Below are 25,186 nucleotides of genomic sequence, written 5' to 3'. Positions count from 1 at the left end.
ATGCTTGTTGACACTCGCAAAGAACTGCAATTGGTTAATGAAACAGGACTGACCATTGCAGAAACCATGCTGCTTCTGCTTCAGCAAGGCTCACTTTTCTATATGTTAGGTTATTTTTATCTTTAGCAATGCTTTCTATCAGTTTTCCTGGGATAGACATTAAAGTAACAGGCCTGTAATTTTTAAAGATTGGTGTTCTTAAAGATTGGTGTTACATTGGCCACTTTCCAGTCCTCAGGTATGGAGCTGGATCTGATAGACAAGTTACATATTTTGTTAGAAGATTAGCAATTTCACATTTGAGTTCTTCGAGAATTCTCAGGTGGATGCTATCCAGACCCAGCAATTTGTCAGCTTTTATTTTGTATATTAAGCCTAGAACTTCATCTCTCACCACCACTATTTGCCTCAGTTCTTCAGACTCCCTTCCTGCAAAATGTCATTCAGGCACAGGGATCTACCCTACATCTTCCACTGTGAAGACAGATGCAAAAGATTCATTTAGGTTCTCTGCAATATCCTGCTTTTGCACCACCTTTGATTCCCTTGTCATCCAAGGGGCCAACTGCCTCCTTAGACAGTCTCCTGCTTTGAAAGTATTTAAAGAATTTTAAAGTTGGTTTTTATGGTTTTAGCAATGTGCTCCTCAAATTCTTTTTTAGCATCTCATTATCTTCTTGCATTTTAGGGAATTTTGACAGCAACCAAACGTGGCTGATGTTGTTCACTGCTGTTATGTCCACATTTTCTGCAATTCACAACATTCACCGGGGTGGGGTGGGGTGCAAATGGCTTGGCAGTCCTGTAAGGTGTCAACATTTATGGGAAGGACCTTAGCTCAGTGGCAGAGCACCTGCTTTGCATGCAGAAGGGCCCAGGTTCAAGTCCTAGCAGCTCCAGGTAGTGTTGAAGAAAGACTCCTGCCTGAAACCCTGGCATGTTTATGCTCCTTTTTAATTCCCCTCATTTGGTCTTCGTCCAGATGACTGCAAAATGTGTGACACGCCCGCTATGTGTGTTCATTATTTTTCAGTTGTCCAAATGACGTCTCGCGCTGTTACGCATTTTCACGGGTTAAATCCTCTCCTTGCAATACCAGCAAAAATGCGATTTGCTGTTTAAAATCGGGAATCATCCGCTGTGCCTTCAGGAGTTAGGATGCAATATCGCGGACTTTACAGCTGATGGGCGGTTCTTGGGTGTTTTCCCTTGCCCCTTCTCCTCATTCCAACCAATCACGTATCTGCACTTTTGCACATGTGTGAGAATAAGCCTGGGAAAATTGAACCAATCATCGCAATGGTGGGGTGTTGGGGGGGTGTCTGCAACTACTGTGCAGATGCATTTTATTTTTTGCCAGCCTGCAAACTGCCTCCGGAAAGCTTTGTCAATTTCATTCTACTTACTGGGGGTTTTGCTTCAAATCAGAAAAGCATACATTTGTTTAAGCGTAATATCGCAAATACAAACAAGAAAAGGGCTTCTGGTCGGTTTCAAGCCTGCTCCGGAAAGCTTTGTCAATTTCATTCTCTGTGGGAAGGAAAGGGAGAAGGAGGGGAGGTGACACGTTTCTTGCTTTTTTGGAGAAATAAGTGCAATTGCCAGCATGTGTATCTCCTTAAATATCAATAAAGGCAGAAAAGCATACATTCGTTTAAGCATAATATCACAAATACAAACAAGGCAGGCGTGAAACCGACCAGCAGCCTTTCCTTCCGAGGTGAGAACTCCTTTACAGGCATATTATGCTTCGTTGCAAAGGGGGAGAGGAGCATACGTAATTTTTTTGCTGACCAATTGGTTGATAGGGGGAGGTTTTAGAGGCGGAGCTTGGAAAAAGTGAAAAGAATGTAGGGGTCTTACCACTGCGGGTGCAAAAAAACATTTTTTTTAATTGGGAAAGAGCAAACTAAATGACAAAGTGAGGACTATCAGATGACAAACCGAATATGGAAACCGTGGTTTATCCCACTCCGTTTGGATAAGCCCTTGGACAAGACTTTTTTAAAGGAAGCCTTCTTGCCTCGAATAGCTTCTTTGACTCTGCTTGTTATCCATGCCGGCATCCTCTTAAATTGCAGAGGAGAGAGGAGGAGGATACTGGTTCTTTAGCATAGGGATTTGGTACCATGAGGTCACTTATAACCTTGGAGTATCAAACCCCTGTTGCAGTCATTGGTCAGAACAGTAAAAGGTGAGAACAAGTTTACTCCTTACTGAGAAAATGTGCAGAATACAGCCTGTACACATTTCCTTACAGCTCTGCAAGTAAAAAGGTTGAATAAATAAATTAATAGGAAACTGAAAATTCAGGGAGGAGGTTGGTGTATTCCTAAGGGGGCTTGGCTACCTTGAATCTACAGCCCATGGAGCTCACATAAGTGAATGATCCATGGGGCTATAGCTAGGGTGGGCCTGAGTGATGTCATTAAGCATGATACATTAAGCATCAACCACAGTTGCTTGGAGCATACTACTCAAACAAAAATATTTATCTGATTGGAAATTAAGAAATCTTAGGTGAATATGGAGCCTGGGCAGGGAATGTTTAGTCTAACCTACTTGCTTCTGGCAAGAAATTTTTAAGTGCCCTCAGTCACCACGCCAGTCACCAGAAGGCCATTGTAGGAAGAAAGGAGCCTAGTGTTGTGGAGGTGTTAAATGGGAGCACTCAAGAGTAAAGATGGATGCCCCTGAAGGCTGCAATTCTAAACACACTTTCTAAGCCCCATAGAACTCAATAGGAATTACTTCTGAGTAGGTATGGTTTGGATTGTGCTGTTAGTAAACTTTGACTAGGGATCCTCTCCAAATATACCCATATCCAAGCAGGATTGGCAACCCCCTGCCTGGAATGCCCTGCCCCTACCTTTTAACATGGCTGCTTCAAATGTCTTTACAGATTTGACCCTTCACTTCAGAAAGAGGTTTGCAAAATCAGTAAGAGTAGAAGATTCTCTACCCTTTTCTGTCTACCCTGTGGGCTGCTATAAACTCACTTTGACAGCCAACCCAATTCCAGTGGTTTGGTCTACCTTCACAGGCAGCAGCTTGGGAACAATTGCAGCCACACTTCCCAGAAAGTGAATTCTCTTTTACCACGATTGGGCAAGAAACAAACTGTCATGCAACCAACAAGATACATCATCTGTGGGTTTAAGGGGGTGAGCTAAGCACATGAAACCACTGTTGTTGCTTCTATGGATGTAAGGGAGTGAGGTTAAAGGTAAATGAAATGCAAATAGAAAAACAAAAACAAAAGACAGTGATGATTTCCTAAATGCAATAAAATACCAACCACAACAAAATGCCTATGAGTAAGGCAGAAAACTCAGCATCCCACAACCAGTCAGGATTCCTAACCAAAAACCAAAACTAAAAAATTCCTGGCAGCCAGTCAGCCAATGTCACAGAAATTCCCATGCAGCACAACCTGACCTGGGGGCTGCACTTAGTGAAGAAAGCTGTGGCACGAATGCTAACATGAGTGAGACCCTATCAGGACACAATACCTCTGCTCTGAAATCTGCACTGGTTGCCAATTTGCTACCAGGCCAAGTTCAAGGTGTGCTTTCCATGTTACAGGTGCCACATAGTACTTGTTCTGCTCTTTCAAGAAATCAGTCCTTTAGTGTGGCACCACCTATGCTTTGGAACTCCCTGCCTATTGACATTAGGCAGGGACCTTCATTGTGCTCTATTTGGCACCTGCTAAAAACATTTTTGTTTAGGCAACCCTACCCAGGCATGTAGAAACTATTGTGTTTTTAACTCATTGCTGGTTTTATTATTTTGAATGTTTTTAAATACCTGTCTTTAACTGTTTTTGACAATAATTTTATTGTTTTAATTCCTTCTTTAAACTGCTTTGAGATTTTTTACAATAAAGCGGTATATAAATGATGTAAATAAAATAAAATACATAAATAAATGTTGGAGTCACTGTGGCCCTTGGGTCTCTTTCCACTTTTAGGAACAAAGGACTCTGCCTGATGACAGGCATTGGCTCCCCAGGATTCCAGCCAATAGTCTTTTCCAGAAACTGAATTTTGGACCTTTGCATGCAAAGCATGTGCCCTACCACTGAGCTACAGCCCTTCTCCTGTTTTAAAAAAGTACCTTTTAAAATTGTTCTTTTCAATTCACTAATGAATGCACATCATACCAAGGGCAGATCCACACCATTCACTAACAGCACATTCAACATACATTTGAAACACATGAATCCCACCACAGAATCATGGGAACTGTAGTTTGTTAAGTGGTGGGAACTATAACTGTGAGGGGGAAACTACATTTCCCAGGATTCTTTAAGGGAAGTCATGTGCTTTAAATGAAGAAATATTTATATAAGCATGACTGTCAAACAGGGCCAGCCCCAGACATGCCGGGGCCCTTGGGCACCAGCTTGCCCTGGGCCCTGGGACACATGTACGCATGCACACATACACACGTGCGCACGCCCAAGGCCAGCCCCAGACACGGTGGAGCCCTTGGGATGCGAGCGCACAGCACGCATGCTTGCCATCAGCCAAGATGGCGGCAGAGGCTTCAGCCCCTTAGGAAAACCTCAGCCACCATCTTTCTTAAGGGCACCGCTGCATGCGCAACTGCAGAACAAGGTAAGTTAAGGAAGGGAATAGCGGAGTCTTGAAGCTCTCGCCCTGCGATCTGCAGCAGCAATCCTGCTGCGAATCACAGAAGGAGAGCAGAGGGGACCCTCAGGGGCTCCTGTAGCCTCAGGGGCCCTTGGGCCAGTGCCCCACCTGGCTGCCCCTTGGAATTGGCCCTGCTGTCAAAGATGTTTATTATTTACACAACCTGTAAAGCTATTTGTAGTGCAATCCTATGGTTGTTATTATTATTATTAATATTATAGTGCACTTGACACTGGAGTCCACAACTCAGACAGGCCACCCACCCTTAAAACCACCCAGAACACCCTAAAATCCCACAACCACACCAGAGTCCCACCCCCAACAACAATTAATTTAAAATCAAAGCAAAATTATTTAAAACTAACCCCCAAGGCCAGAAAGACCTCCAAAAGAAGCTGCATTTGAAGGCTGGCAGGTGGGGCAAGGCAGGTGGAAACAGCCTCCCCTGATAGCAACTGAGTCTCTCTCCCTTATGTAAGCCCTGCCTAATTGCTTTAAAAATAGGATTGGAGGGGGAGAGAAAGATTTATAACACAAAGACAATCCTTTGCCATGGTCAAGCAAAAGTCCCATTACAGCACAATCCTAACCATGTCTACTCAAAAGTAAGTCCTACTGAATTCAATGGGGTTTGCTGCAGGTATGTGGGATTAGCATTGCAGCTTTACTCACAGAAAAGCAAGTATTGGATTAAAGTTTCATATTGGGAAGGTTTTCCAAACATTGTCCTCTTCAACAGCCCAGGAAAATTTAAACTTGTTTGACTCCTGCACACAAGAGAGAAAGAGACTGAAAGCTATATACTCACTTAGTATATGAAACAACAGTTTTCATGCCTTACAGTGTGGTCTTGGTACTGCCTGGAGAACAATACTTATAGGCTACAAACCTGAAAGGGCAGGGTTAGAGCAGCCAGTTACGAGCTCATTTAACAGAAATTGCGGGACGGCTGAAGTTTTGGTGTATATCTCGAGAACCAGACCACCTAGAAATGTAATTTTTTTAAAAAAATGAAAGCTGAGAGTCCAGAGATTAAGGTGATGTACCTGGAGACCTGGAGAGGACCCCAAAAATCTGGAGTGTCTGGGCAAAAACCAGAGACCTGGCAACCTAGCTGTAGCTACAAAATATCCTAGGCCTGAATTTTCAGTTCCCACTTATAATCAGAAGTAGTATAGCCTACCCCAGAAAATGTTAACCTTCCTTCCTTATGTTATACCCAGTTTACTGCAATATCCTTTGTGCCCCATTATCACCTCCCCTATGGTTCTGTAGCTCAAGTGGAACATGACAAAGAAAGGTTGCAGCATTTGGGGCTTTTTAGTTTAGAGAAAAGGCGGGTCAGAGGAGACATGATAGAAGTATATAAAATTATGCATGGCATTGAGAAAGTGGATAGAGAAAAGTTCTTCTCCCTCTCTCATAATACTAGAACTCGTGGACATTCAAAGAAGCTGAATGTTGGAAGATTCAGGACAGACAAAAGGAAGTACTTCTTTACTCAGCGCATAGTTAAACTATGGAATTTGCTCCCACAAGATGCAGTAATGGCCACCAGCTTGGATGGCTTTAAAAGAAGATTAGACAAATTCATGGAGGACAGGGCTATCAATGGCTACTAGCCATGATGGCTGTGCTGTGCCACCCTAGTCAGAGGCAGCATGCTTCTGAAAACCAGTTGCCGGAAGCCTCAGGTGGGGAGAGTGTTCTTGCACTCGGGTCCTGCTTGCGGGCTTCCCCCAGGCACCTGGTTGGCCACTGTGAGAACAGGATGCTGGACTAGATGGGCCACTGGCCTGATCCAGCAGGCTCTTCTTATGTTTTTATGTTCTCTGACAATGGCCATTAATAACTCATTCTCATTTGGCAAGACCTCGGATCTGACAATTATTCAGATAAAGGGAATAACTTTGTGGGGGTGGGGGCATTGGGCCTTTTTGTTTCCTTTCGCCTGATGTGTTGTTATTCCAATAGAGAAGCTAATTGTTGACTCTTCTTGTGGTTAATTACAGGCGCTCTTCAGAGAGGCTGAAATGATTGGCTCTCTAATTGTTAACCCAGATCTCTGAAAAATAACTCGTTGAAGCCAGGGAGAAAGAAAAATGCCTTGCTTGGGTGCAACGGGGTGGGGGGTGGATGGGAGCAACAACCAAATATTGCAGTATATCCTCAGCTCCTAGGAGGAAATCTCCTGCACAGGATTTCAGCCAATATACATTTTTTGAAAAATAGTTGCACCAGGGCCGGCACCAGGCATGCCAGGGGCCTTGGACACCAGCCTGCCCCGGGCCCCGGCACCCGCCCACATGCTCCACCTACCAATCAATCCATCAATCAAGTCTTCATGAAAATACACCAGCATTTTAGTGTTAATTTCTCCTAAAATACACATATCCACGTTTTTGCATGCTATTTCCCCTAATATACACGTTTTTGCATCATCGCAGATGTAATACATTTTTGTATGTTATTTTCAGTAATATGTGTATTTATAGGCACACTTTATATGAATATATGCATTTTTGTATGCATTATTTTGCTGGAAAATTGCATTGTAAAATTCAGAGACAGTGTGAATTTCAGAAGAAGGTTTTGGTTTGTGTCTTGTTTCAGAAACGTGAATTAGGGAAGTTTGCCTTTAAATGCAAACAGAATTGAATTTCCTCCTCATCCCTAACAGACAGACATATTTCTTCTACAAATAACTCATTGCATTTGCAAGACTGTGAGGGCATTCCTGTGGGTGACAGTTTGTTGAACGAATCCCAAAGTTAAGAAAGAAGGAAATGAGGAGCAAATTCAGAAACTTTTTCATTAGGCTGAGCTACTTCACATTAGCAGGAGATTTTCCGTGGGCTTTGAGATAAGCACAGGAACCAAATGCAGTCAAACTGAGTGGTTTCTTTCTTTCTCACAAAAGGAGTACAAACAAAATTAAATTACTCCCCGCTAGTGCCATTTCAGAAGGATTTCCTATCATTAAAAGGTGTTTCATTTGTCAGGGAAAGAGAGGAAACATTACCAAAAATATCAAATGGATCCAAGGATCATTGATACTTCCAAGTTTTTCTTGAAATTTTAGAGAGGGGCAGCAACTTTTTTCATTAAGCACACATACACAACAAAAGCTATAAAATTATTTGGTTTCTAGTCAAGGTTGGAGATTAAAGCAATAGAATATGATCTCCTCTGCCCTGCTCTGCATCTGCTATCTGGATTGCCCTAATTTGCTGGGGCTTATATAGATGCTTGTGTTCAGTGAGTTATGATTACTTTTTTTCTTTGTAAAACCTTTTTTCTTAATTTATAATCTGATATAACATGGCACAAACAAACAAAAATAGCAGCAATAATAAAGGGTTTATGAAGGCATGTTGACTACAAAAGGCATGTTGACCACTTAGCATGTTGACTACAAAATAAGAGACATCAAAGAGAATAAGAAACACAAGCAGAACTGCAACAACCAAATCTCTACAAGGTTTTGGTCCAATCTAGAGAAAAATAATATATTTTTAGCATCCATTAATTTGTTAGGTCAATATTCTATTGCTTCATTATTATACTATTCCCATCATGTTGCTATAAAAATAACAGCTTGCTTCATTGTAAAGGGTTGAATTCAGTTGAGTCTTACTCAGAGGAGGCCCACTGAAATGAATTAACCTAAGTTCATCATTTCCATTAACTTGAATGGGTCTACTGTGAGTAGAAGTAGTATCAAATAGCACCCTATGTATCTTAAAATTCATAATACTGAACTTTCTGTTTCCATAATTCCCTTAATGTATGGGTTGATTGGGTCTTACTATTGCAGTATTATTCCAATATTGTTGGGATATTATTTTATTATTTTGGGTCTTATTATTCCAATATATAATAAACTCCACTTTTCAGCAAATTTGTTCTCCAATTGTCTTCATTCTTTAACCCTGATAATATTTGTTATCTTAACTATATATGCTAAATCCCAAATCCCGAATAACCAATTTTCCGGTGATAGATAGATAGCCACCCAGGCAGCTGTTAACGAAAGAATTGTCATTTCTAGATCTTCTTGAACAGTTAATCCTGAAAGCATCTGAAAGCACCTTGGACAGCTCTTTGAACATTCAGGCTAAAGCCTGGAGTGGATTCACTGCCCCACCACCATTGGAGCCACCAGTCTCCACTACAGAATGGCTTGCCACATTTTGAAGTAAGTGAAGTGCTCCACATTATCATCTGGAGGGATGGGACATCAAGGCCATTGATCCCAGAATCCAGTAGCGGTCTACAGGCGTGTCAGATTGGCTCCTCCACCATGCCTGCCCTGCATGGAGCTCACTGTGCCTTGTCCCTCCCCTTCTCAGGAACCAGCAGGGACCCTCAGGGTTGGGAAGGCCGGTGAGCAGCACTGCCACGCCTGTGCCACCCTGACAACTGCTGCTGCCAGAGTCTAAAGTTTCCTGAACTCCACTGCTAGAAATTGCTATATCCTGGGGAATCTGATACCCCCGGGAGTGGGGATGGTTAGCAGAGTCTTCCAGCAAGGCCTCTGCAAGAAATGGGCAGCTGACAACTGGAGCAGGCTCATCCTAAACTCACCAGCTCCCTGGGCTCACCCAAAGGTGTATCCAGGACTGAAGATGTTCTGGCAGAAGTGTAGTGCCAATTGCCAGAAGTCGTCTTGATGTGAGGGCCGAAGAGATCATATGTCATACCCCATTCCCCTGTCCCATAATTCATGCTTCATACCCCTGATGTATTGGGGTGCTGGTTGCTTTGCACACTGTACTTGCAATGTATTGGAATCTGGAGAGTTCAAAATGCAGGCTCTGTGTTGAGAAATGCTTTGTTCTGTCTGTGAAACAGCGTTTGTGAAAAGTTATTCAGTGAACCAAAACATTTCAGCTTGTCCCACACTTTTGCTGTCCAGGTGGGCTTATTTGCAGCTTTCTCAAGCTTTGAAGGGACAGTGAGCTAATTAGCTTATGAATGTTCTCACTTGGCTTATGTAAACAAAGCACTTGATAATCTAAACAAAGCAGTTATGCCCATTAGCTCATTTAAGGGAGGGAATGAGCAACCCCTTAGAATAAACGCCACAGCTGTATGTCCAAGGCCAAGGTATATCAGAAGAAGGTAAACAAACATCGCCTGAGGAGGACCAGCAACCTAGATGATGGGAAGATAATGATCTCATAGGTATAGAGTGCCCCCTCCAAGAGGGTATTTCAGGTATAAATAAGGGACCCCTAGATTGGAGAGATCGAGCCTGATGCGGCTGGAAGAGGCCTCGCAATTCAGCCTAAAGGGGACTGAAGAAGCCCCAAGATAACATCAGGAAAGACCAAGACTCCTCCCAGGCACGAGAATCCTCACTGCGGCTGTTCCAAAGGCTTTCAGCATGCAGGGAGAAGAACCTAAGATAAGAGCAATTAAAGACAGATGGGGAGGCAGAGACCTGCTAGCCGTTCATTTCATTTTAGTGTTTTATTCCTTGCAAATGACAGTTTGATGCACACAGCTTTGCTAATAAATTCTTTAACTTCTTCACCATCAGCAGTGTTCGTTGTCCTTTTGAAACTCCGAACTGACTTGTCTTGTGCTTGGCAGGGGCTAGGCATTTGACGTTACAAGGAGCCCTTTGCTCTCACTACCTTGAAGTCTCCCATCTGCCCCTTTGCTCTCCTTTCCATTTGCCTAGCCTGAACCATCTTTAATGGGGCAAGCCTTGAACAGGGCACAGTCCTACACTTTATGCCAGGGCTGCATGAGGGCCACCTTATCTCATGGATAACCTTCTGGGGGTCACATGCCAGTGGTGGGTGAGACCAGAGGGAAAATTTGATGAAGCAAAGGGTATGACCCTTACATTAGTAGGCTATATTTCAGTGGAAAAAGTCAGAGATTGCCTCTCTCCATCCAGGCATGCAAGAGGCATTAGGGACATATTCCAGCCAGGGACGTATTCCAGGGACACATACAGAAGAAGAGGAAAAGCATGGACGATGTAACATAATGTACTTTGGCTCCGAGAGTGACTGTTGCCTAATAATTTTGCACTCTTCCTCCAGAGAGGTTAGTGACTATTTGGAAAGAAATCCATTTCAAAGACAAGCTGTCTGCCTCCTTCCTTATCTAAAGAAAAGCAGCAATCATTCGCCTCTTGCTGCAAATAGGTTCAAATTGCTATCTATTGCCCAGATTCGGCAGCCCACTGCAAACTTGCAGATTAAAAAGGAGGCCATAATCATATGGTTACAGATGCATCAGTGCTGCACGCAGGCAAATTCAGGGGAGGGCAGAGAGAATACATAGGAGGGACAGGAAAGAACCGAGTTTGTAACTGACTGCTTTCAACTCCCCCCCCCACTCCTGATGAACGCCTGAGAAAATTGCTGCTTCCCATGTCAGTGGTTTATTTAAAGAGAGGAGGCACAAACTGCCTCGAATGAGTTGCACACACAGTGGGAGCGATTCCAAATAGCCAGCCGGTCTCTCCCCCTTCCTTTGGCTTCCTTGTCGGTTTCTGACTGTGTGAATTCAGAAGCATGGAAATGCCCAGGGTAAGGATGGGGAACCTGCGACCCTTCGTCTGCTACCGGACTGCAGTTTCCATCAGCCTCTGACATAGCATGGCCAATAGTCAGGGATGATGGGAGCTGGAGTCCAAGAAGCTACGGGAAGACTATGAGTTAGCCATCTAGCAACTGCATGGGATAATAAATCATTAGGATGCCCACTGTGGCTATGCCCTGTTAAATCCACACAAAGGTCTATGTTGGGCCAGGCAGTTCAGAAGTGGCTGAGCTGCAGTGTGCAAGCCAAATCTGGCCCACCAAGCCACAGAGAGTGGTCTGCCAGCCTCGGTAACTTTATCTCCCCATCTGATCAGGAGATAAAGTTCTCTGTCTGTTCTTTTCTCATTCTAGCACTGATGGGGGGGCTATGGGGGAAATACTTTTTTAAAAAAACTTAAAGATCAAGCAGTGCGCTTGTCTCTGATCTCAGCACTGGGTGGCTTAGCACTGAGATGAGAGATAAAAGGTCCTCTCTAAAGGGCACACAAAGGTATCTTTCATTACCAATCTCATTGCCAAGCACCACAGTGCTGTGTGATAATGAAGACAAAGTCTCCTGCCTTCGCTTTTAGATTAAAAGAGAGGATTTTCCCCTCACCTCAGTGCTGGAGTGGGGGTGGGTGAAAACTCTTCCTTTTACTTTGCACTCAGCCTGCTTTAAAGTGTGTGTGTGTGTGTGCGTGTGTGCGTGTGTGTGCGAGTGAGAGAGAATGTATGAGTGTTTAACTGCATGTATATGGGGGAAACAGACAGAGGAAGAGAATTCTGTGAGAATGCATGTCAGGCAAGTGTGTGTGTGTGCATACATTGGCCACACCCACTGCTGGCCATGCCATGCAGCAGGGTGGAGGAAAGGATAGATTAAGGCAGGAATAGGAGTCTGAATATGATATGGGTATGTCCCAAAATTTTGTTCCCCTGGGCTGAAGTTGTTAGCCTTATCAATGTCATATTAGTGAAATTCTTGATATTTGTGGACATGCATGTACTTCTAAATTATAGTCCTGTAGTATAGGGATTAATGGCAGGACAATAAACATGGATTTTGCAAGCCCTTATGGTCACTAAGAGACTTATACTTTGAGCCTGGAAGGATAAACACCCACCGTCTATTACATAATGGTCTGAAGACCTTAGCACCCTTAGTACATCTGAATTCACTTGTTATAAATGCCAACTTAGCTTGGCTACCCTTTTGGACATTATTTGGATGGCATATATTGAGTTATGTGTGAGTGTAAACTAAGATGGATGTATTGATGATTATTGTATATGAGGATACCACAGCATCTGATTGTCCTGATATGCAACCTATACTCTGGACAAGAGCCTACTGTTAAGGACAGAATATGGAGAAACTGATTGGTTTCCCCATCTGAAAGGGTGTGAGACAGGGGTGTATTTTATCACCCTATTTGTTTAATCTATACATAGAACATATCATACGGAAAGTGGGATTGGACCAAGATGAAGGAAGTGTGAAAACTGGAGGGAGAAATATCAATAATTTAAGATATGAAGATCATAGCATACTACTAGCAGAACCCAGTAATGTCTGAAACGAATGCTGATGAAAATTAAAGAGGAAAGCACAAAAGCAGGACTACAGCTGAACGTCAAGAAGACTAAAGTAATGACAGCAGAAGATTTATGTAACTTCAAAGCTGATAATGAGGACATTGAACTTCTCAAGGATTATTAATACCTTGGCACAGTCATTAACCAAAATGGAGACAATAGTCAAGAAATCAGAAGAAGGCTAGGACTGGGGAGGGCAGCTATGAGAGAACTAGAAAAGGTCCTCAAATGTAAAGATGTATGACTGAACATTAAAGTCAGGATCATTCAGACCATGTTATTCCTGATCTCTATGTATGAATGTGGAGGTTGGACACTGAAAAAACGGATAGAAGAAAAAGCAACTCATTTGAAATGTGGTGTTGGAGGAGAGCTTTGCACATACCATGGTCTGTGAAAAAGAAAAATAATTGGGTGTTAGAACAAATTAAACCAGAACTATCACTAGAAGCTAAACTGATGAAACTGGGGTTATCATACTTTGGACACATCATGAGAAGACATGATTTACTAGAAAAGCCAATAATGCTGGGAAAAACAGAAGGGAGTAGAAAAAGAGGAAGGCCAAACAAGAGATGGATTGATTCCATAAAGGAAGCCACAGACCTGAACTTACAAGATCTGAACAGGGTGGTTCACAACAGATGCTATTGGAGGTCGCTGATTCATAGGGTCACCATAAGTTGTAGTCGACTTGAAGGCACATAACGACAACAACATCAACACACACACACAAACGTGCACGAACCTGAATTTCTTCCCCATCCGTAGTTGGGACACAATATTATCCACACAGAGGCTTTTCTGTATAAGTGACCACAGAAAGGAGCCAATGGCAAAATGGAAATGGACTGCCTGCAAGTCAATCCTGACTTATGGTGACCCTATGAATAGGGATTTCATGGTAAGCGGTATTCAGAGGGGGTTTCCCATTGCCTTCCTCTGAGGCTAGTCCTCCCCAACTGGCTAGGGCCTGCTCAGCTTGCCACAGCTGCACAAGCCAGCCCCTTCCTTGTCCGCAACTGCCAGCTGGGGGGCAACTGGGCTCCTTGGGACTATGCCGCTTGCCCACGGCTGCACCGGTGGCAGGGCACGTAACCCCTGAGCCACTCCCTGTGGGGGTGATCTTTAGCTGGCCCTTGACACCCAGGAGGCACGAGCGGGGATTTGAACTCACAGACTCTGGACTCCCAGCCAGCAGTCATCTGAAAATCCCATCTCCTAACCAATGTTGAAAGTCAGACTTATTTACTTGTTGAGTTTATAGCTATCCTCATTCCAATTGCACATCTCATGGGATCTGCAACTAATCGTTTCTATTTGTTGTTATTTCTACCCTGCTGATATTTCAAACCAACAAGGCACTCAGAGCAGTACATAAATCACACTAGAATCACAGGACCTAAACAGTAAGTAGCAAGAAGGCTATATCAACTCAAAGAGCATCCCTCTGCTTCTGTTTGACAAACTGCACTGGAAGCTGAGTGGTGTTACCAAAACAGTAAATGATGTGTGTGTGTGTGGGGGGGGAATTCAATTCAAGTTGCATTCAAAGCTGAATCTATCAAATTTGCATTTTTCAAAGCCATCCTCTGAAATTCACACTCACCTGAATTTTGTGATGCAGTTCGCCAACCAATGTTTACAAAATTCATATATTAGGGGAAGGTGTGTATGAAAATGAATATATGAGTGGAAATAACATGCAAAAATGCATTGCATTAGGAGGAATGGCTTGCAAACATATGTACATTAGTCAAACTTGCAGACAAGAATTTCTTTATTAGGAGAAATTCCACTAAAATGCTAAATAATTTTCACAACGATATTTAAAATAATCACAAATTGCTGCAGAAATGTGGAGAGCTGAATTTAAGATTAGAAAAATGAGAAAGTGAGAGAATGAAATCGACAGATCCGTCCACCCCTCGTGATAGGATATTGGGGAGGGGGAGGGGAAGAGAATGTCCAGCAGTTTAATGAAGAAAAAATCTGACTGGATTCGCACAAGCTCTTGGAGCTCTTTGGATGACAGCGCATCTAAAACTCATTTTTTTCTTTTTTCTTTCACATGATCTGGGGACTACAACATAGAAATGTAGGGGGGATGCTTTTTACCACATCAGACCATTGGTCCATCCAGTTCAGTATTGTCTACACTGACTGTCAGGGGCTCTCCAGGATTTCAGGCAGAGTTCTGTCCTAATCCTACCTGAAGAAGCCAGCAACTGAACCTGCAACCAGGAACCAGATGGTCTACCACTGAGCTACATCCCTTCTGCCCAAAAGATACAGAGATAAGCACATGGACATTATATATATACGGTAAGATTGCATTGCTAAAAAGGCAAAATCAAGCAGGGGTCTACAGGGAATTGTTGAGGGGGGAGAGAATGGAGACAAAGGGAGGCAGAAAAGTCATTCATTCATTTATTACATTTATATACCACCCCATAGCTGAAGCTCTCTGGGGGGTTTATAGCAATTAAAAACAAATATACAAATTTTAAAACACAAAAAACCAATTTAAAAACACAATTTAAAAATATTAAAAACAATTTAAAAACACATGCTAAAATGCCTGGCAGAAGAGGAAAGTCTTGACCTGGTGCCGAAAAGATGACAGTGTTAGCGCCAGGCGCAGGTCGTCAGGGAGATCATTCCATAATTTGGGGGCCACCACTGAGAAGGTCCATCTCCCTTGTTGCCATCCTCCGAGCTTCCCATGGGGGTTGCATTCCCATCCCATCCCCCCCACTCGCCTTTCTGGCCTCGCCGCTACTTCTGGCCTACATTTTGCTCGGGCCCCTCTGGTTCACTCCCTCCCATGAACAACCCCTCCTCTGTACCTCTCCCCCCCATGTAACATTCCTGTGGCTCTCCTCCCCAGCCGCATGCTTCAGTGGCTGGGTGTCTCTTTCCTCCAGCCCCAGAAGACAAAACTCCAGTTGCCTACACTTACTAGATAAGGCCTGGGGAGAAGGGCAGCTGGATAAGGTCCCTTTTTGAACAGAAAGCCTGGGACATTCCCCCCTTTTGGTCTGGTCTGGTGGCTGCCAGTATCTACCTGAGGGCCATGGGTAGTCCCCAGCTCTCCTCCTGCCCATGCACCCATCAGCACGAGGACTTCTATTTCTGTAACAGGACATTCCCCACTCTCTCCACGCCCCACAACCCTCCCAAACCCTGCTGAGGAGAGTTGGGGAAAAGTCCTCAAATTGATTTAGGGGGTGCGCAGGTGGAAGGGGGGAAAGTCCTGTTGTGTAAGCAGAAATCCACACATTGACGGGTGTACTTTTACTGTTTCATCAAGGGCGTGAAAGAGTCTAAGGCCTGCAAAACAGAGAAAATGACATCTTGAGTTAGATCAACTCCTGTTGGCAGCTTCTTTTACTTTGAGCAGCCCATCCACCAAAATGCATGGCCTTGCTGAGTTTCTGTCTTTTTTTACATTGTCCCCCCCAAGACTCAACTGTCATTGCACATTCTTAGTCCTCTTCCACAATTGCCAACTCCAGTGGAACTCTAATAGAAATGCAGCCTCCTTAGATTATATTGATGGCCTCTATTGTCTGACCGCATTGTACTAAAACAAAATGTGTCCCTCTTGCTGTAAGGAAGTTTATGGCTTTCTTTCAATAGCACTCCAGGACACATACTACAAATGAACAAACCAAAAAGACTCTCTTTTTCCCCCTTTCAAGAAGTGCATATTGACACGGTCTAGTAATTTGTCATTTGCTGATCTAGGTATGTCTGGAACTGTTGACACCTGAACGGATGGACAGTCCACCATTGCCATTTCAAAGCCTGCAAAACATGGAGTGAAAAAAGGCATTGGAAAATTCCTTCTGACCATTTTGCTGGTAATTGTCTTCCAGCTACTGCCTATGTTATGGGATCATGTAAGTGATTTACAGGCAATCTTATCATAAAAAAAAGGAGCCGGCGCCAGCTCTTTTCACCTGCCTGCTGTGAGTCAGAATTTAATGCTGAAAATCAAATTAACCCTTCTATTCCTCCTGGCAGTATTTTTATTGCCTCGTGAAATATACACTGAAACACAGAAGCATCATCAATGTATTGCTTTGTTAACTATCCCAATGCCTAACAGTAGGGCTGTGCGTGCCCTCCGACTTGATTTAGAGCCTGATCTGGTGCTCTGGGTTAATCAGGAGATTCATTCTGGGCTCATACACATATTCTGGCCTATGCATCAACCTTCACTGGATCCTTCAGTCCTGGTTCCATTTGCTCAGTAGCAACCCAATGGAACCCTCCCCTCTCACAAACTCTAAGTTGTAACTGAAGTTGATACACCAGTTTATTGATGTATAAAGCTTAATGGCATTATGAGATAATGAACTGATAGACAATGAAACAAGAGTAATTTGAAATCACAGCAATGTACTTACAAAATACCTTAAAGCAATGTGGTATATATATAGTGGCCCCAATCCAACCAAAACAATCTGGGGCTGACCCCACCCAGAGCTGGCTGCCGCTTACTGAGAGGGAGTATAGGAGGGATGGGGCATCAGGGAGCTTGGTGCGGTGTGGGCACAGTGTCAGGAATGTCAGATTGAAGCCACATAAGCAAGGCCACCCCACTGGCTGCTACTGGGGAGAAGGCAAATAGTTTAAAACCTGAAGCACCTGGTGGCTCCATGTCAGTGGGGCAGTGAAATCCACTCTAGTTTTTAGTTCAGATTTTCAAGGAGCTGTCCAAGGTACTTTCAGCCACCACTATTTAAAACCCTAATTAAATATGCATTTGGGGGAGGGGAGAGAAGGCTGTGCCTCCTTTTCCCTCCTTTCCTCTCCTTGTCACTCATCCACCTCTCCTTTTGACAGCCCCGGATCCTATGGAGTGGACTTGATTCAACCCAGGGGATCCAGGACTGCCTCAACCTGCTCTGGCCAAATCCTAGCCCAATTTAGTTTGGTATCCAAGATTCTGCTGGGGTCATGGCACAGCTTTATATAAGTTTGTATCGGCTGCCCAAATGTTGCTAGGCCAGGTTCAAAGTTCATCTAATCTTATGGGGTCCAGGTGCACTCTTTATTGTGTAATTTACACATAAGCAGGCCTACATGAATGACCTTCTATGACGTTGTCACAAATTTTAACCTGTACAACATCCCCAAATTTCAGCAAGTTACCACTTATGGTTTTCCTTCTGGAAACAAAATAACCCCTTGAGGTCCACAATCACCCCAGCAAAAAGCCCTGAGGGCCAATTTTTGCCTCAGGTGCACTTTTCATTGTGTAATTTACACAGGAGTAGACCTACAGGGTTCTCCTTCTACGGCATCTTTACATACTATCGCCCATACTGCATCCCCAAATTTCAGCCAGTTACCACTTACCGTTATCCTTCTGGAAACGAAGGAACCACTGGGGTCCAACAATATTCTAGAAATTCTTGTTTACTCAATATGCTAATACTGCTCAGAAAAAATGTACCTCCTCTGAGTAAGTGTTTCTTTGGCTCAAGGTGCTTTGGTATTGTCAAGCACACTGGTGGTGATCACACAGGAAAAAAAATGGTACCTGGGTTGCAAAGTATAAGTATAACCTTATCCTCCATGAATTTGTTTAATCCTCTTTTCAAGTCATCCAAGATGATGGCCATCACTGCCTCTTCCCTTTCCCATTCTTTAGGAATCGTCTTCTGCATTTCAGAACTGAAAACTGACAGCAGAAGACAGCATGTTTCTGTTTTGATTTCATTTGGCTGTAGGTCTATGCCCATTAACCTAAGAGTAAGCCTCAGTGAGCACTGCAGGACTTCTGTCTGAGTAAACCAGCAGAGGTCTGCACTGTAAATGAATGTACAAATAATTATATCCAACTAAATTCTACTCAGACCAGAGCCATTGACATTAATTGAGATGATTAACTTAGATACATTATTTCAATGGGTCTACTCTAAGTAGCTGGATGCAACCTAAAGTTAATGTGGCATTTACTAAATTCTGTTGCAAGCTGACTGGCTTACTGGTTCTTTGTCCTTGTTACTGTCAGATACTGAAGGCTGCATACTTGATACTATGGAGTACTGCTGCTAATACACAACAGCTGTCAAATCTTGTCAAATATTCACCATTACTTGTAAGACAGGGTTGCCAGGCTCAGGGCCTGAGGATGATTCTGTATCTTTAAGAGAAGAGAAAATTCAGCCAAGTGCAGGCTTTCTTGCAATATTGTAATGAGAAAAACCACAAGGTGAGATTCTCCATTCCCCCTGCACAACTTTTAAAGATACAGGAGATCTCTGGGAGGCCGGGCCTGGCAACCAAGAGGTCTTCTGTTTCTTTAAAAGTTGTGCAGGGGGAAGGGAGAATTCCATCTTGTGGTTTTTCCCATTACAGTGTTGCAAGAAAGCCTGCACTTGGCTGAATTTTCTCTTCTCTTAAAGATACAGAATCATCCTCAGGCTCTGAGCCAGGCAACCCTATTGTAAGATGCCGTCATATGCATTCCCCTACTGCATGTAGTCAAACATGGACTGCTATCCCAAATTTTTGTTGTCATTATGTGCCTCCAAGTCGACTATGACTTATGGCGACCCTATGAATCAGTCACCTCCAAGAGCATCTGTCATGAACCACCCTGTTCAGATCTTGTACGTCCAGGTCTGCGGCTTCCTTGATGGAATCAATCCATCTCTTGTTTAGCCTTCCTCTTTTTCTACTCCCTTCTGTTTTTCCCAGCATTATTATCTTTTCTAATGAATCATGTCTTCTCATGATGTGTCCAAAGTATGATAACCTCAGTTTCATCAGTTTAGCTTCTAGTGAGAGTTCTGGTAATTGCTAAGGTCAAACGTTTGACAATAACTGGCACCATATACCAGTTTTCAGATACAGTTCAGTTTTCTTCATTTTGTTGAACTAAGACTACTCCTTCAAATATTATGGACGTCCAGTACAGATGGCAAAGAACAGATATCCACTGACTATTCGCTGAGAATATTTGCTGAGAAAAGCGCATCGGAATGAAGCAAAAACACATACACAAAAATATGTTTTAAGGATTGGGGGTGGGTGGAGAATTGATGCCTTTAGTAATGTTACTTGCTTTCTCCACAGAGGATTCCTTTGACATGCACATAGCAATTAGTGCAAGTCAATTAAGAAGCAACCAATTATTAGAGCGCCCCCCCCCCCTTGGTGACTGTTAATATGTTCATGTGAACCAAATTCCCCTCAAGTCTGGGATTCCCCATCCTTGCTCCTTGGTCTACACTGACTGGCAGCAGCTCTCCAGGATTTCAGAGAGGGTTCTATCCCAGCCCTACCTGGAGATGCTGGGGACTGAGTCTAGGACCTTCTGCAGACAAAGTAAATGTACTACCATTGAGCTATGGCCCTTCCCCAAAATGCAGGCAGCTGTCTCCTTGTTATGCAACTGAGCCCCACACAGGTAAGAGGCTGCAATCATGTCTACTCAGAAGTAAGCTCCATTGAGTTTAATGGGACTTACTCCTAGGTAAGTGTGTATCGGATTGCAGCCTAAAGTGCAAAATATGAAGGTGGGTGTCTTCCATAATCTCCACAGGGAGGAGTAGAGTCTGATGTTTAGATTCTGATGGGCCAAGCAAATACTGTAAGACCATTAGTGGCTGATTTGGACTCCCTCACCTTGTCTGTGCTGTGGACAAGCAGGGGGCTTTGTTTTTGTCAGTTTCACTTTTGTTGAGGAAAGCAAAATCTGCAATAGCCATCAAGCCACTGTAGGAGCCTAGTGTCTAGGCACGTTTCAAACTTCTAGCAAATGTGACTCTGTCTTCAATTAAAATTCACAGCTCCAGTGCATCTTGATGACTGCGCTGAGTTGTGCCAGCAAAGAGCTTCTCCCTGCGTTAGATGCTCTGTGGGGGAACGTTCTCCAAGCTGATGCCCTCCAGATATTAGGCTGCACAACTCCCATCATAGAATCACAGAATCATAGAATAGTAGAGTTGGAAGGGGCCTACAAGGCCATCGAGTCCAACCCCCTGCTCAATGCAGGAATCAATCATCTCCTGCCAGCACTTTTGCATGGGTTCTCTCGTTCTATCCCATTTTCACAGTAATCTGCAAACTGTTTAGGGACAAAATCTGCACAAAAATGTGTGTTTAAATAGTTATTGCATTATTATTACTTTTTTAAAAAAGGTAATTCAACCACTTGCCGGTACACACGCACGTGTGCCTAAGAGTATACAGTGGAAGCAGAGCATAGCCATTGTGGCTAATAGCCACTGATAGCCTTATTCTCCTACTAGCTACTGGCTCCATAGTCAGAGGTGGTATGCTTTCAAATACTAGTTGCTGAAACCGCAGGAGGGAAGAGTGCTTTTGCACACAGGGCCTGCTTGTGGACTTCCCATGGGCAACTGGTTGGCCACTGTGAGAACCGGATGCTGGATTATGGGCCATTGGCCTGAGCCAGTAGGCTCTCATGTTCTTGTGTTCTGCATGAATTTGTCTAATCTTCTTTTAAAGCCACCCAAGTTGGTGCAAAACCATCACTTGTCAGAGTGAATTCCAAAGTTTACCTATGTGCTGTGTGAGGAAGTACTTTCTTTAGTTTGTCCTCCATTTTCCAACATTCAGCTTCACTGGAAGCTCTCAAGTTCTACTACTGTGTGAGCAACAGAAAAACGCATCCCTATCTAATTTTATACACCCCTCTTATGTGCCTCCACTTACTAGCTTTTTCTAAACAAAAAAAGTATTGGGTAATGTAAGACCTCTTCCCAAGATGCTGTAGAGATGCTGCCAGCCAGACAAGACAATACTAAGGTAGGTAGACCAATGATCTGGCTTGTTATACAGCAGTTGGGCATGTTCCCTATGTTTGGGATGGGCAATGGCACAGTGGTGCAGCATTTGCTTTGAATACAGAAGGCTGCAGCTTCAGTCCCTGGCATCTCCAGATAGGACCTGGAATGTCTCCAGTCTGAAACCCTGGACTGGCACTGCCAGCTGCTGATGGGGAATTTGTGGCCCTCCAGATGTTGATGGGCTCCAAACCCCATCAGCCCCAGCTAGCACGGCCAGTGGTCAAGGATGATGGGAGTTGGAGTCTAGCAACATCTGGAAGACCACAGGTTCCCCATCCCTGGTATAGGCAGTACTGAGCAGGATGGACCACAGGAGCAGGCAGCTTCCCATGTTCCACCATAAGCGAAATGCACTGTGATGCATAATTTCAGATGGACAGCATATGCGCCTAAAATTGTGGCTTTACAAGAAATAATAAAATGCTGCATTTGCTGAAAGGGATAATCAGATTATCTGCTTATTAAGTAATTAGAAACACCTAAAAGCAGCCAAAATTGACCACACTGAGATGTAACATTTACAGCCCCCTCAGTCTGCTGAGCTCTCCAGCTGGCATGGGTTTCATAAAACATGCCTCCTTCCCCAATCTCCCCAGGGTTGCTTTCATTAATTGAGTTCCAGGCTGTGAGCGCTTCATTTCTCCTTCTCTCGGGAAACAATCCAGAATGTTGCTGTTATCAGAATACTTCTGTTCAAGCCACTGGAAATGCCCTGTGCTACATGAGTTGTGGCTCCTGTCTACAGTCTCCACAGGGGATGCCTCCATGCACTGACTTTCATCAGACTAGAGCAAGTTTGGGGAACCTTTGGACCTCCAGATGTTGTTGAACTACATCTCCCATTGTGCTTGGCTATTGGCCATGCTTGCTGGGGCTGATGGGGATTGTGGTTCAGCATCTGGACGGCCAAAGGTTCCCCACACCTGGACAAGAGATTTAACAGAGAAAATAGGTCATTGGAGGGGATCCCCCTCTCTGGAATAGGGGATCTTCTAGGGCCAGCCTTCCCCAACTGAATGTCCTCCATATATTTTGGACTTATGTAGATCAAAACAACTCCCATCAGCCCCAGGCAGCATGGGGTGATATCATTTCTGATCTGAGTGGCTCATTCTACATGACCTTTGATGATTGTGGTGCTGCAAGCATTCTGAAGGGATTGACCCTCTTGACTTGCCCTTTCAACTTTCTTTTTACCAAAACCCTCAATCTTTGTGAGAGTTCCTCTTTTGAAGTCAGCAATGACACCATTGGACTGTGCTGGACTTCCTGCCTCCCAAGGAGCTGCTTTCCCCATTTTATCTCCACAGTAGCTCCATGAAGCAGGTTAGGCTAGAACTGGGCTCCTCAATGTGGCACCCTTGTGCACCACAGCATTCTCAGGCATCCCACTTGGCACCCACCAAGGCTGCCTGCCCCTCCCAATTCCTTATACACTAGGGCACGAGGAAACCCTACCTGCTGATCAGCTGATTAGCAGGGCCTGCAACCACCTGAACCTTTGCCTGGGTAGCTTGATTTCAAACCATGCGGGCAAAGAAAAACATTTCATCTGATGCCATGGTGATTGACACCCTGTCAAAATGTCCCATAGGGTTGGGGGAAGTGAGGATCCATCCTACTGGCTGAGAAACATTCTCCATCCCTGTTATACAATGCCTTGATTTTATTTACATTGGCACAATTCATAGGATCACATGTTTTGCTCCACATAAGCAGTGGAACTTTTGCCTTTTTCTCCCCAAGAGCACACGCGTGCACACACACACACACACACACACAGAGGGAGAGAGAGAGAGAGAGAGAGAGAGAGAGAGAGAGAGATTTCTAATATTTTCTCATACAGCATTTCAGCTGGGGATGCTATTGGGGTAGAGAGAAGACTGAAGCAATATTATGTATCATAAGAAGAGCCTGCTGCATCAGGCCAATGGCCCATCTAGTCCAGAATCCTGTTCTCACAGTTGCCAACTAGATGCCCTTTATGGGAAGCCCACAAGCAGGACCTGAGCACAGGAGCAGTCTCCTTTCTTGGGGTTTCCAGCAATTGGAATTCAGAAGCTTACTGCCTTCGACTGTGGAGGCAGAGCGCAGCCATCATGACTAGTAGCCACAGATAGCCTTCTCCTCCATGAATTTCTCTAATCCTCTGTTAAAGCTATCCAAGTTGGTGGCCATCACTGCTTCCTGTGGAAACGAATTCCTTAATTTAACAATGTGGTGTGTGAAGAAGTACTTTTATCTGTCTTGAATTTTCCAAGATTCAGCTTCCACAAGCTATTATATTCCCCTAAAGTAGGGATATCCCGTACGATATACGTTTTTGTGAACACAGTTTGGTTGGCGAACTGCATTGCAAAATTCAAAAAAGGTGTGAATTCTGAAGGACGGCTACGTTTCAGTTCTCATATTGTTTCAGAATGTGCAGATTTGATAGATTTGGCTTGAAATGCAAACTGAATCAAAATTCTCACCCATCCCTGCCTCTCACCAGCCCTACTCTGCACCTGCCTTGAGGGGTCTTGGCAGGGCCGGTTCTAAAGGATGGCCAGGTGGGGCACTGGCCCGAGGGCTCCTGGAGCTACAGGGGGCCCTCAGTGACCCCTCCACTCCCCTTCCACGATCTGCAGTAATCTGTGCCCCCCACACCCCCAACTTACCTGTCTCCTGCCTTTTAGTATTGCCCTTAATGAAGATGACGGCAGCGGTTTCCCTAAAGAACTGAAGTCCCTGCCGCCATCTTAGTTGATGGCAGAGATGTGCACACGCAGCACGCATGTGTGCCATCAACAAAGATGGCGGTGGAGGCATCATCCCCTCAGGGAAACCGTGGCCGGCATCTTGGTTAATGGCAATAGTAAAAGACAGGAGAGAGGTAGGTGGGGGTGTGGGGGGCTGTGTGAATGAATGCGAATGCACACACACGCCAGGGCCCAGGGCAAGCTAGTGCCCAAGGGCCCCAGCATGCCTGGAGCTGGCCCTGGGTCTTGGCCTGGGTGGAAGGTGTCCTTGAATGCTGAAAATGTCTTTTGTTTGCCTGGATGGAGATATGTTTGTGTGTGAAGAAATGTGTGACTTTTGTATGGCTGGAATGTAGCCTACTATACAAAGGGAAGGGTCATGTTTATTGCTGTGTCCACTTTTTCCTCTGACCACGCCCACCAATGGCATGTAGCCAACCAGGAGGCCTGTGGCTGAAAAAAACTCTCAGCCCCAACCCTACATAGGGAGGGAGGGATGTGGCAGTTTCGATTCTCTGCGTTTTCCATTTTCCCAGTCTTACATTCAGATCTCCACATTTTTTCAGCAACTTGTAATTTATTTTGTTTACAAAAATTCTCATGAAAATTCCTCGGCATTTCTGTGCACATTTGTCCTAACTTTTTCATTTTCATTGGCAATCACTCGTGGCCAAGTAAGATTGTCTTCCAAGATAAGGTGGTTTGGTTTACTTGGAAAACGCCTGTGCGTGAATTTGTTTTATGTGGGGAGATCGGCGCACAACGATCAACACACAATCTTGACAGAAAAAAGCTTTGATCCAGTGGCA

The sequence above is a fragment of the Rhineura floridana genome, chromosome 6, assembly GCF_030035675.1.
Source record: "Rhineura floridana isolate rRhiFlo1 chromosome 6, rRhiFlo1.hap2, whole genome shotgun sequence".
Classification (NCBI taxonomy): domain Eukaryota; kingdom Metazoa; phylum Chordata; class Lepidosauria; order Squamata; family Rhineuridae; genus Rhineura; species Rhineura floridana.
The sequence above is the reverse complement of the archived record's forward strand: the minus strand, read 5'-3'. Positions refer to the sequence as shown.